At 42.2% G+C, this 13,158-nt stretch overlaps 1 protein-coding gene across 6 annotated transcripts in view; it reads right to left on the reverse strand.

Moving 5' to 3' along the window:
- Positions 1 to 11,913, reverse strand: part of KCNJ16 (potassium inwardly rectifying channel subfamily J member 16) — a 48,982-nt gene extending 37,069 nt beyond the window's left edge. For 4 of the 6 annotated variants that reach the window (XR_012663418.1, XR_012663417.1, XR_012663415.1 and 1 more), the window contains exons 1-2: positions 11,729 to 11,839; positions 7,830 to 7,917 (exon numbers count right to left, since the gene is read on the reverse strand). The gene's annotated coding sequence lies outside the window, so the exon portion shown is untranslated. Of the gene's footprint in view, positions 1 to 7,829; positions 7,918 to 11,728 lie in introns of all 6 variants that reach the window. The other 2 variants (XR_012663416.1, XM_075111520.1) reach the window with 2 other exon arrangements.
- Between the last annotated feature and the right edge of the window lie 1,245 nt (positions 11,914 to 13,158).

The raw sequence follows: 13,158 nt of genomic DNA on the forward strand, positions 1-13,158 counted from the left end.
GTCGAATCGAGTCTGCCTGCTCCTACTTCTGTGCACAGCTGCTGCCTGTGCCTGTGCCCACCTGGCCATGGAGCTTTGCTACTGCGGACCCATGGGCAGAAACTTCTGTTAACAAATGTTAAGAAAAAGGAGCCAAGAGGTTGGTGGCTGGTGATGAACTAACATTTACAATTCCACATTCCTGCAATCTGTCAAAAGAACTGTCAGGCAAGTCTCTTTTGTGCTCTAATACTTTTCCTAAGATGGCAGTTTGGGCATAAATCTGCAATTTCTGTGGCCTGTTCTCTGCAGACTAGCTGTCCCTCTGTTACCCTGCTGTTTCAAGCAAACATACAGTAGACTAATGACAGTCATCTGCATAAATTTGCATCACAGACTCCTTGAACAGAATCCATATCTCCTCCGGGTCAGATCCGCAGCTGGTTTATAACAATGACGTTTCACAGACTTCATTTACCTGCGTCACTACGGCTGGCATTACAGTATTCAGTATGCTGATTAAGCAACAGCTCCGAAAATCCGTAAGTATTCTAAAACTTCTGGAAAAACACCCAGTTTAGTTTAACATTATGCTGAACTAGATTAGAGGTGACATCATATACAATAATGTCCAGTTGTACCTCTTGCTAGGAAATCTAGGTAATTTCCTATACCAGGGGAGGGCCATGACCACCTATTCCAGGATCGACTTCCATCTTCCCTGTCTCCTGCAGAATGCATTTTCTGTCTCTTCTGTCAGGCAACTGTTCTCAATCGTGTTCAGCTTCCTACTTAAGATTTCCAGGGAGATAACACAAATGCTCAGAAATCTTTCCTGACAGTGGAACAAGTTAACTGAATCCAGACAAAACTGGCCAAGGCCAGCACCAAAGTTCAGTGATAATGAATCATGGCTGAACGCACCAGTGCCTGCTGAGTGCCTCTATGAAGTGAGAAACTGTTCTTAAGGTGACGGCATGGTAACAGTCTTCATGTTTCTGCCTTAATTTCTAATACAGATGGGATGGGGATAAGAATGTATTAGCATTAAGTGCATGGCAGTCACAGCATTACAGTATCAAAGGTAGATTTACTAGCAGAGAGATCCAGCTGTAGCTTACTTTGGCACTGATATATGACAGAGTCTTCTCAGTCCTCCATCCTTAGCATTATGAGGCTGTACATCCAGATCCTTCTAAAGATTTGCAACTTGCAGAATCCTTAAGGAGGCAGGGTAGATTCACAGGGGTTTGTTCTCTCTGCCGACCCCTGTTACCTTCCCCAAAACCAAAGAGCCAGGAACTAAAACATGCCCAGTACAAGACCCCTGCTCTACCTCTGGCATATTGACCCCACATGGGCTGGCCAGCCTGTGGGCTCCTGGAGGAGGAGAGAAGCTGAGCAGCATTTGCTACAAGGGAGAATGTGCCAATGCCCAGACATAGCTTCCTGCTGAGAACCCGACCGATCCTGTGATGCAAGCCTGGAGTGTGACATGTGCTGGTGAGGCTAGGCTGTGTCCACCCCAGGAGGTAAGGGTCCATACAAGCCAAAAGCTGGTCCACAGTTCTTAGCAAGTAGAGTTGCTATAAGAGCTTAAAATCAGTAATAAATGCACTTCAATTAAGTACTACAGTGAGGTCAGATTTCTTGTTTTTCCTGTTTCACTAGCAAGTTTCAAGACAGTCTAATAATGAACCCTCAGAGCATTGCTCATTACAGCATCAGAAAGGTTGCAAAATTGCATACAACTTTGGTTTATTATACTCAATTAGTTACACTCCCTTTAAAAAAAAAAAGAGGAAGGAACGTGTCTCATAATGTAGGAACTTAATCCAAAATGTCTTCATGCCAATGACAAGATTCCCATGGCTTTCAATCAACTATGGATCGATACAACTGATATAAATCTGGGATTTTCACGTATTGCTGCTGATATTAGGCTAGTGTTTCCCATTGGCTTTCAGTTGGATTCTGTACGCCCTGCTCCTCTGTCCTGCTTTGAAAACATCTGACTCAATGCATACAAACAGTCCTTTGTCTTTGCAAGCTTCTTGGGCAGGTATAGCTGAGCAGACACCAATCACACTGGAGCCGTCTATGTACTGCAACGGGGGAAAGGGGAAGAAAACCCCACATTGCAATTCCCAGCTTCTAGCCATTGGGAGTGTGGGCCACTCAAGCAACCTTGCTGTGGTCACTGATCTACATCGATTACCTCAAAGCCCAGCAACAACGTGCATAATCCAGGCTGCCCTTTTTGAACTGCCTGAGTCTGTTGGTCAAAATTTCCACCCATTCAAAGTTCAAACTCTCTTTTTACTACCTATAAACTGCAGGTGCTTAAAGTCTGATAGGGAGAGAAGAGCAGCAAATGGGACAAGGTACCCGATCTTCAGTCCTTACAAATTGGTGGTCCCATGAAAATCAGCACAAAAATCCCTGCTAACTTGGAGGGCACAGATAAGCCATGTGGATGTGCCAAACCTCTCAAAGGACATTCAGGCTATTGGGGGCTACAGAAGGCCCCTAGCCCTTTTACATGTGCTATTGTGCAGGGAGAATATTTCAGTCTGGGGACTGAATAATTCACCAAGAAATCAGCTGGCCAGTGTGGAAATAATTTTAAATGAACTGAGCCCTTAGGTATTACATTAACGGGATCTCTAGGGAAGGATGTGGATTATTGCAGCTGAATAGAGTCCTTATTTATCAGATGGAAAAGGTTAATGTCATTTCCTTTCCTTTCCTCCATGGTTTTTCTTACCACATCACCATTTATGGATAGCATGAGGTGCAGACAGTGTAAGAACATGTGCTTGATTGTTTAAATGACCAGAGCTGTTACTTTAATGGGGGGGAGGGGGTAAGAAATTAAGATTTCTTCTGGTTTCCTGGGGGGAATTACAGGGCTAGGAAACATAAAACACTGAAGAAAGGAAATGGGCTTGTGGAGCACCTGGTCTTTGATTTGACATCCAAGAGTACCTAACTGAATGAAGGAATTTTTGCATTCTCATCTACTCTGTATGCATAATAAGAACCAGGATCAAACTAATCTAATATCCTTATTTCATACTTTATAAAAAAAGAGTGCATTAAGAAAGGTCATTTTTTTTACTCCTTAATGAAGTTTAAATACAGTTAAATTAAGTTCTACTAATAAAGAGTCTATGCTTTTTTTTCTAATTTGCCTCTGGAGTCTCAATAGCTGTTGACCTAAAGATAAATATCAGAGCAGTTCAGCTATTTATGATATACTTTACTAAGGATGTCAACAAGGCAATTCTAATACCAGCTATGGACACAATTTCCATGGCAATAAGACTGAAAGCAGTGAAAGCTCAGATTAAGAGATGAAAACTCTTTTTGTGGTAAGAGACTCAAGAGACCTAAGTCTGTTTGCCTGTCTCTAGCACAGTATATCCTTAGGTAAGCCACTTGGGGATATCCTCCTCATGCAGTAACAAAGATGGACCTAAAACACACTGTCTGTTGTCGAAGTTGAAGAGAAGGATGATCATTTCTGACCACTTGGGAACTCAAGGATGCCAGGACCTGGCTCCCTGTATGAGTCAATGGAGAAAGACGAGTATGGCATTTGTGTTAGGCTTCTGAGTACAGCCCTTTGTTCTTCTCAGTGTCTAGAGGTATTCAGATCACGCAACATAGGTGTCATGCATATTTCTCCTTGCCATGCCATAGATAATAGATGGTTTGAGCTCCTCATCACACTCTTGTTTCCAGAGCCATCAGTAGAATTTAACTCCATGCTAGGCCCCATAAGAAGATATCTGAATACAGCTGTTGGTCTCTCTGACTACACAGAACTACAAAATATGTAATTGCTTCCTAGCTTCAAGGGCCAACTGCTTCCCACCCCCTGAATCCAAATCCATGTTGGAGAAAAACAAGCATGCACCTTTCCTGTCTCTACATCCCACTATCCATGGAAAGAAATCCAGACTGAAGGGATGACGAGTGTTAGGACCTCTGCATGTTTGCTGGATGATTCAGAGGTAACCTTTCTGCACCAGCTTCCCATCTGTGAAACTGAGTCAATAGCATTACCTTACCTCGCAGAGGTGTCTTGAGGACAAAAAAATGAATATCTGGGGGCACTGAAATGGGGATAGCTAATTCCAGCTCTGAATGAAATGAGGAGAAAGATGCCCATTGACTTATATGGGATTTAGAATGAGCTCATTAATTTTACATTAGCCACCAAATAGCCATTTGAGGATAGCAGTGAGTAACTATTAATACTTGTGCAGTTAAACAATCAGCATCTAAGTTATAATGGAGTAAAGTAATGTATGTATTTTAGCCCACCACAATGTGGCTGTTGAGTTGGCTTCATGAAGTGAGTTTTTGCAGAATATGAAAAGAAGCACATGTAAAAGTTCAGTGCATCTGTTCTGATTTCCCCCCCACCCCTCCCCAATAAAGAAACAGCTTTCCTGGGCAACCAAGCAGCAGGATATTATAGCAAGTACTCTTTCACATAAAGCCAACCTTGACTTTGTTATAATTGCTATATAAATATAATCCCACTCATCAATTAAATGCTGGAACATTATACATGTTCATTGAGATGGAATCCATGTCAATTCAGTTTGCTAACTCAGTATTCATGTGCATTAGCCTTGGAAAAGAGAATGTGATTGCTTGAATAAATTCAGCCACTACCTCCTGAATCCCTGTATCAGTTGACATGCGTCAGTCTGACTGCAATATGGGTTCAGAAATATGTTGCCATGGAAATCCTAAATATTCAGTTCTTGGCAGGGGAATTCAAATGGGCTACCTGATAAATAAAAATAGCCCATGCCTTGCCAAGCGCATAGCTAACCCCTTGGTCTTAAGATGTTACTGAGAATCAGGAAGTAATTTTTTTTCTGAAGTACTGGAAGAAGAAAAAGTCTTAATTTTCACTACCATTTGTACTTCCAGGTTCCAGATTCCTTGGTGAGTCAGGAAATCTCTCCCAGAACTTCCCATTGCGTAAGTGCAGTCTCTCCAGTGGGGTGACATTATTTTTGAGCTGTCTGGATCCAGCCAGTTCCACAGGCCAGAGGGTAATTGTTAATGGTCTCTGACTGCTTAGGTATTGCTACTCAGCAGTAGCCCTTGCACTCAGGATGACCTACGCTTTCTGTCTCTGTGCACCACCCACATGGGGCCAGCCAGCCTCTGACCCCTTGTTTTATGGTTATTGTTCTGTGTGACTGAACATTCTTAGCAATTCAGCACGGCTCTATAACTTTGTTGTTTCCTAAGCATAGTTGCAAACTTTACAACCTAAAATACACCCATAAATAGATTTCCCTCTCAGGCAGAATCCAGCAGCTGTTCAACAACATACAACATCCCCCTGCAGCGGTTTAGCACAAGAAGTAATGGGTGTCATACCTAATTAAGCTGTAGGCAATTCAGCCTAGAGACTAATTCTTTGCTCTATGTTGGTAAAGAAGCACAACAGAACATTACTGGGGCACCATGTACTACTGTAATATTTAAAATGTCAGTAGTTGTTACTGGGGAGGAGAAATGAAGTTCCACAGAGCATAGGGGACATTGTCCATAGACATTGAGGTGCTGGAGCATGTCCAGAGAAGGGCGACAAAGCTGGTGAAGGGTCTGCATGAGGAACAGCTGAGGGAGCTTGGGGTGTTTAGCGTGGAGAAAAGGAGGCTGAGAGGAGACCTTATCGCTGTCTACAACTAGCTGAAAGGAGGTTGTAACGAGGTGGGTGTCAGTCTCTTTTCCTAAGTAGCAAGTGACAGGACAAGAGGAAATGGCCTCAAATTGCTCCAGGAGAGGTTTAAATTGGTTATTAGGAAAAATTTCTTCACCGAAGGGGTTGTCAAGCATTGGAACAGGCTGCCCAGGGAAGTGGTGGAGTCACCATCCCTGGGGGTATTTCAGAGACATGTAGATGCGGTGCTTGGGGACATGGTTTAGCGGTGGGCCTGGCAGTGTTAGGTTAAAAGTTGGACTTGATGATCTTAAAGGTCTTTTCCGACCTAAACGATTCTATGATTCTATAGTAAAGCTTTGGGGCGGGAAGACCGTTTTGAACAAGTTTTCCTCCAGAAAGTGCTCTAAAAGCACTGCGACACCACCTGCCTTGTCCCTGCCGTTAGCTGAAGGGCGGGCAGCCACGGGGCGCGGCGCGCAGGGGGAGAGGGAGCCCCGGCCGGGCCGGGCGGGGCGGGGGTGGGCGCTATCCCTTCAGCACCACGCCGTTATCCCTCCGCCTCCCGCCGCGCAGGGCGCAGCCGCCGAGCGCTGCGCCGGGGCCGGCCGCCAGGGCCGTTCACGAGCCTCCCGGCCTCCCCTCGGTGCGAGCGAGCAGCTTCGGATCTCAGCCTGTTCCCGCTCTAATCTCAGTCGTTCGACCCGAGAGCGCTTCCCAGAGCTGGGGTCTGCCGAACGCTGACCGCTCATGCCGAGAGGGATGCGCTTATTCCTCTGCGGTGGAGAGGAAAGGAAAGAAGAAAATGCCTTTCTCTCGTCTTAGGTTTCATACGATTTTGTACTGGAAAACAAATCAACCTAAGAGGATTTTCTGAACTTGAGCTAGGAACAAAAGACAAGGTGAAAGCATCTGAATTTTGAAAATGTGCCCAAGTCCCAAACCAGCAAATCCTTTGCCTGAACACTCTTTCCTTTCATCCGCACTAAAAGAGTACAGAGAAAATGGGCTTTTTTTTTTTTTTTTTTTTTGCCTTTGAGGTAACAAAAAAGATTCTCTAAAACCTATTTTCAGTAAAATATTGCTTGTGCTTTCTCTTCTCCTCAAAAAAATGTTTCTGTACATAGAATTTTGCCAGAAGAAAACTAAGCAACAGTGCAATCCATGGACCTGCTCTGCCAATCTAGATAAAACCATCATTAGGGCTAATGAAGGCTAGAACTTCATTTGTCTAAAACGTACATCTCACCATTCCTTTGACTGTTAGTAATTTCATTTTTGGCTGAGATTGTTTCATACTCCACTATTGCAAAATAATATGCCTACCAACTAAATAAACTTAGTTCATCTCATGCTTGTGCATTGCTTCAAGTTAGGTCTGGAGGGAGGAAACGGCTGCCTTCAGAACTGAGAAAATACCTGGCAATCTAATAGCCTCCTATAACTCCAAAAATATTTGGTACACTTCTTTTCAGGTGAGATATTTTCCATCAAAGACAGAGAATTTTAAGTTTCTGTTCAAAATCAGGACCTCATAAGTACCCCAGTTTTCTGTGCCATATATTTCAAACATATTCATAGCTGGCCAGAAGAAACATTGAAAAGAAATTCTTCTGCTTCTATTGAGAGAGGAAATTTCTAAACATTGGCGGAAAAGTTTACTTAAAGAACTGGATTTCTCTTCCTCCAATAGAGTTTGTCATTTACATTTGGCAACTTTCATGCCTTTGTGCTGAACAAAGCAAAGAATTGTGCAGAGCAGATTAAGAATTAAAAAAAATCTACATCAAGAAGGACTGTGAAACAGGAGTAGGAAAATATTCTTGTCAGACAAACCACTCTCACATCGTGTACACATACAAGCTACACATTTCAGATACAACCGTCCAATCTTCCTGCACATTACAATGCAAAATTTTGAAGATTCATAACGTACAATACTGCAGAGCATGGATCGCACCAGTGTTGTATATTCTGTAAATTGCAGTGGCTTTCAAAAGCATGTGAAATAATCTTATCTGCAGTCACTTGTTTGTATGTTATTTATTTTGTGTTTCAAAATATAAGAACAATATAATGCTTTGCTGGCTTAGCTGTGGGAATTGATTTGGGTTATCAAATGAAGTATGGTAAAAGTCTAAGTTGCCCTTACCAAACACTTGCTCCTTGTGTTTGAACCAGAAATGCAACGGTCTTGACCAGGTGTTATCAATCATGGTCTGTGCGCTCGTTTCCAACTGCTGTAAAAAGCAAACAGATACAGTTTAAATTGCAGAATCTACCTGCCCTTCCCTAGCGTTTATTACTTGTCCCACTTTCCACCACACCAGAGTTTTCTTAGGTGCTTCATGCTTTGACTCAAATGAGGAATGCTACTATGTGACTTCTTAAAAGATCTTTTTGCAAAGCTCAGAGATCCCATGCAGCCCTGACAGCACAGCAAGAACAGAATTGCCAGCAGAGGGGGAGAGTTAGAGAGACATTGTGATTTGATCTAACATCCACTGAAGTCACTGGAAGTATTCTCACTGACCGTGTCAATAAAAAGAAGGAAGAACCTTCCACTAGAGACATTTGTGTGATATATTCTCCAATGCACGCTTTCTAGGTCCCATCCATAACACCAATATTCCTTGGTGTTTATAGTAAAGAGTGTTCATCACTTTTTCTGTGCAATACAAAAAAAAGCTCTGGAAAATGCAAGGCCACATATGGTCTCATGAATAATGATTAAGTTGAAAAAAATCCTCCTTGACCAGAATGAAAAGGCACTGAGCAGCTTTAAGCAGAGAATGCCGTATGCCAACCCTTCATGCCCCTAATAAATCTGCATTTGATCGTGCGCTGTAAGTCCTTAAGCACATTGTAGAAATGGGGCAAATCCTCTTTTGGAATTTACTGACTTAAAAAAATGAAAAGCAACATAAGTCCATTTATTTTAACATCATTAGATTCTGAAAAAGAAACCCTGATTGTATCATGGGATAGTGTTATAGTTATTTCTGTGATTGCCACTGCATTTTAACACTTGACACCGCGCATTGCTGCTAGCCAATGAGTCTTCGGCTGCGGGGTTAGGCAGGAGATGAGAAGCAGGTTAAGAGCTGGAGTGAGGCACAAAAAGCAGTTACTGCTTTGCACTTTTTTCCTCGGGGAAGTCTAATCTATTTATTGTCAGAATAATGCCACCAAGCCTGGATGGGGCAGTGGTGCTGGAGTAGGATGCTTTTCTGCTGTTTGTATGTCTCTGAAGCATGATAAGGTGTATCCTACGTACCCTATCCTATCCTTTAGTGTCACCAGAATGTTTCTGGAACTGGCTCCTAGTATTACACTAAAAAGCAAAACAAGCAAACAAAAAAAACCTCACAACAACAAACCAACCAACCATAAACCCAACCAACCGAAACAAAGCCAACCAAAACCACAAAACTAAATGGCAACCAACGAATGAACCAAAAACCCTACAGGGCTCAAAGTCTTGCTGGGCTGCGATTCTTGCTGCTGGCTCTGTCACACCAGCAGAGACAAAAGTTAACTCAGGCACAAGGAGCTTGTCTGCTTTTAATACAGGCAATATCGAATTTAGCCACTTCCCATTTACCCTTTCTCCTCTGGAACAGCCCTCAAGTAAGTTCCTGATCCACTTTTTATTTTAACCACTTCAGTTCTGAAGCTGAGTTGAGGTAGCTCTACCGGCCTAAGCAATTAGCCACGACAAAGCAATGAGGATCTTCCCTGGTTCCCTTCTGATGTGTGTTTGCTTTCACCAACAGGCGTAGTGTCCTTTGAGTTCTATGAGAATTCCAGTTCTCACTGGTCCACTGGCTCCTTGGCTCCTTGTCAAGCCCTTCATCTTCAAAGCACTCCATCCCCTTTTGATGCCAGCGTCTTTATTTGCATTTCGTAGCACCCAGAACAAGCTAGGCAAATACGTTTAAAGTCCAACATACGCTTTGTAGAATTGCCAGATTAGAAAAAATAGTGCTCAGGAAATGGAGAAATCCATGGACCCTTAACAAACATTAAACTTCTGACAAAAAAGAAGGCAAATTCATCCTCTGCTGACCTAGGTCACCTTTGAACAGACACAAGGTTCTTTATCAACTTGCCAATTCTCCCATTCTTTTAGAGAACGGGTTTGTGTTTTGTTGTGTTTTCTTTGCTTGTTTATCTCTTAATCTTAGAGTGGATTGCAAAATCTGAATTCAGCCATTGCAGAAACAGGTTCAAAGCTTCACAACTGACTTCCCACTTACTTCACAGTCAAGATGCCAGTCTCTTGAAATTCATGCAACTTCTCATTTACTTTTTCTATCTTATGATTCAGATTTTCATAGTCACTTGGGCCTGTGTTATGACATCCGTCCAATGCAGACTAATTTATTCCACCAATACTCTCATTCATTTCAGTGTTCTTCAGTGGGAGTAAAGTGACAGAATTTAGCTATATGTGATAGATGTTTTGGAAATATCTGTTAGCCACATTATCATCTCTGCATCATCCCTTGCTTATGGTGCCAACGATCTTTAGGGCTAAATAAACTGATCAAAACACAGAATAGCAGAGTCTTTTTCCTAATCTAATAGACTTACAAGGATCAGAGATGTGTGAACTACTCCCAGACAGATAGTTATAGTTTCTTTTAAGGAACTATGAAGATGGTGTGCCTTCACACCGCTTAGTGATCATACTGCTTTCACATCTCATAATGTGCCTGCAAACCTTTGCTCAGATTCCTAAGTATTTACAGGCCAAATACTTTGACTGCCAATGACACTCAAAGATATTGTTAAGGAACTGCTTTACTCTGAGGGCAGCAAATACATGTTGCAAATGCCGCTGTAATATAACTCGAAAGGCAAAGAGGGCAGCTGCGGTGCCTTTAGAAATCTCTCCAGCAGCACTCAATAGTTTTGGACATGCTCACCCTCACAAGCACACACAGAAGTACGGAGAGGAGGTTGCACCTGGGCCTTCTTCAAGAATATATTGGGGCTGAGATGTTGTCTGCTTAGATGGAGATCACACCTGACTGATGGGATTTACTCATGGAGTAAAATGGCATTCTGAGCAGCTGGAAACAGGAACAATTTGGTTCTTTCACTGAAGTTTGTAAAACTGATTTCCATTAAAATGTTATTGTTTCTAAAAATGTGTAATGTTTATCTAATATGCAACAATACAACACAATGAACAGCTACTTTTTGAATGTCTTTAAGTACTTGTTTTAACTTCCACTCGATCTTCAAATTTCCTTTGATGCATTGCTTTGGCTAAATTTCAGTTATATTGTTTTCCATGTGAATTTATGTCACAGCAAATAAGGAAAAAAAAGATTTGAGCAAGTGAATCCTTTCTCTGCAAACCATTTTTGAGGCACCACATAGCATACGCAGGTACTTAACATTATTTTAAAACAAGTATTCACACTGCATTGGCATAGTAACCAGAACAACCGTGGTACAAGTGTCCTAGTCATCTCTGTACCGTGCAGATGGGTGCCTGCCTCACCAAGAAGCTTCCTCCTAGAATTCACAGCTTACTCAAGAACAGAGAAAAAAAATCAAGGGCACAGGATGAGTGCAAAACAAATGGTACAGCTGGTTCATGTGAGCTTAGTGAAAGGACTGATGTAAATTCAGGCCTTCACAGTGCAGTCATGCCCCCCCGCAAGGAGAAGAGGCAGACCTTTCAGATTTGAGCAGTACAGAAAACAAATAGGAAGAAAACAATAGTTACAAAGATAAGGGCATTGGTGTGAAGAAAAGAGCGATGGAAAGCACTGTGTGTGTACCCATGAATATGTGAATGTCTGGACAAACTCACCCTTCATACTCTTATACTACATATATAGATACTTTTTCAATTTGTGTCAAATTGGAATGAAATTAGCTGGATGTATCTAGTGATTTAGTTTTAAAAAGTCACAATTGAACAATGCTTCCTATTGACAGGTTGTTCTGCCCTAACAAATGCATTGCAGAAAACAGAAATGTGGAACTGCTTTCCCGTGTATAGGTATGGAAACAATATGAAAGGTACTTTACCTTTGCTCATGCCTCCATGAGGAAGTTATTTCAAGGGTGGGTCCTTTGTTTCTTGTGTGCCAGCAGCTGTGCAACTGTAAAGAAAAACAGGGGTTGGGTTAATAATAAAGAAAGGTACAAGCCATAGACTCCAACGACTCAAGTTAAACATTAACTCCAGTCTGTCCTTGTGAGCAAACTCAGAGGGTCTGCTGTGCTAACTGCTGGCATCCTGAGAAACAGGTGACAGCCAATCTGCTGCTTGCTCAGCTACTTCCCTGTCTGCAGCTCAGACACACAGCAGAAAGCTGAAATCACCTGTGCATATCTAGGCTAGGATTTAAAAACAAGGAGGAAATTCTCCCATGTAAGAAAAAACCTTCACAATTCAAATGGTACTTCAAATATTTACACATGGGATTAGATTTGGAATTGCCCACTGATAAACAACTTTAGAATAAACAGGTTCAAGTTTATACTTCCATTCTATTTTATTTATTCAGGTTTCTTTTTCTACAGAAAGTCTTTTGTTTCTGTGTAAGCATGAGGCTAAGATAGGGACTTCCAGTCTACACAAGAAGTGCAATCTCCTTTTCTAGCATAGTCACAGAGCAGGTAGCATTACCTGTCAGCTCCTGCTAGGCAGATACCTGGAAAAAGGTGAGAACTAGGGTGGAGTGCAGCCTTCATCCCTGCTCCCTGCTCTGCTGCTTCAAGACCTTTCCAAAAATGTACTAGCTACTGCTTTTCACTTTTCATGACATTACATTCAGGCTGTTCATTTAGGCACCTGAAGATGTATTTAGGCACTTAAAGATGAATTTAGGCTGTCTGAATGTCTAGGCACGGCTCTGTACCATGCAAGGTCAGGAGCAGACCGGAATGCAATCCCTGCACAGAGACCCTGTCCATTTCTGAACCTGATATATATGAAATGAACCTGTTACAAAACCAAACCAACAGCAAACCGTAAGGTCTAAGCAGAGAAGTGAACTGGTGCAAGGTGGTATGAGGTTTCTCCAGCTCACACAGCCAGCCATCAACGGGAGTCAGTTATGCTAACTCACATTAATCTTGGCTTTGCTGAATCAATCTCACATTATCTTGTGTTTGGATACAAGAAGGCAGGCTCATTTCTTTTAACGACAGCTCTGTTCTCCAGTACTGTACTCCAGTAGCTGAGGTACTATGCTATGACTCAGTAGAGATGAGTATAACTCCTAGTTGAACTGCTGAGCAGCTATACAATTTAGGGCAAAATGCCCTTTGTCTGTCTGGTCTATTTAGACTACAGGCTCTTTGAGGTAAGACCAGTCTCTGACCGGATATTTGTACAGCACCTAATACAATGGAAATCCAGTTTCAGTTTGGTAGTTCTGTAATACAAATTAATAACAATAACTAGACTTGACTGCTTGACAAAAAGCAAATAGTTTGGAAAAAGCTGTCTT

This window comes from Phalacrocorax aristotelis, chromosome 16 (genome assembly GCF_949628215.1).
Source record: "Phalacrocorax aristotelis chromosome 16, bGulAri2.1, whole genome shotgun sequence".
Classification (NCBI taxonomy): domain Eukaryota; kingdom Metazoa; phylum Chordata; class Aves; order Suliformes; family Phalacrocoracidae; genus Phalacrocorax; species Phalacrocorax aristotelis.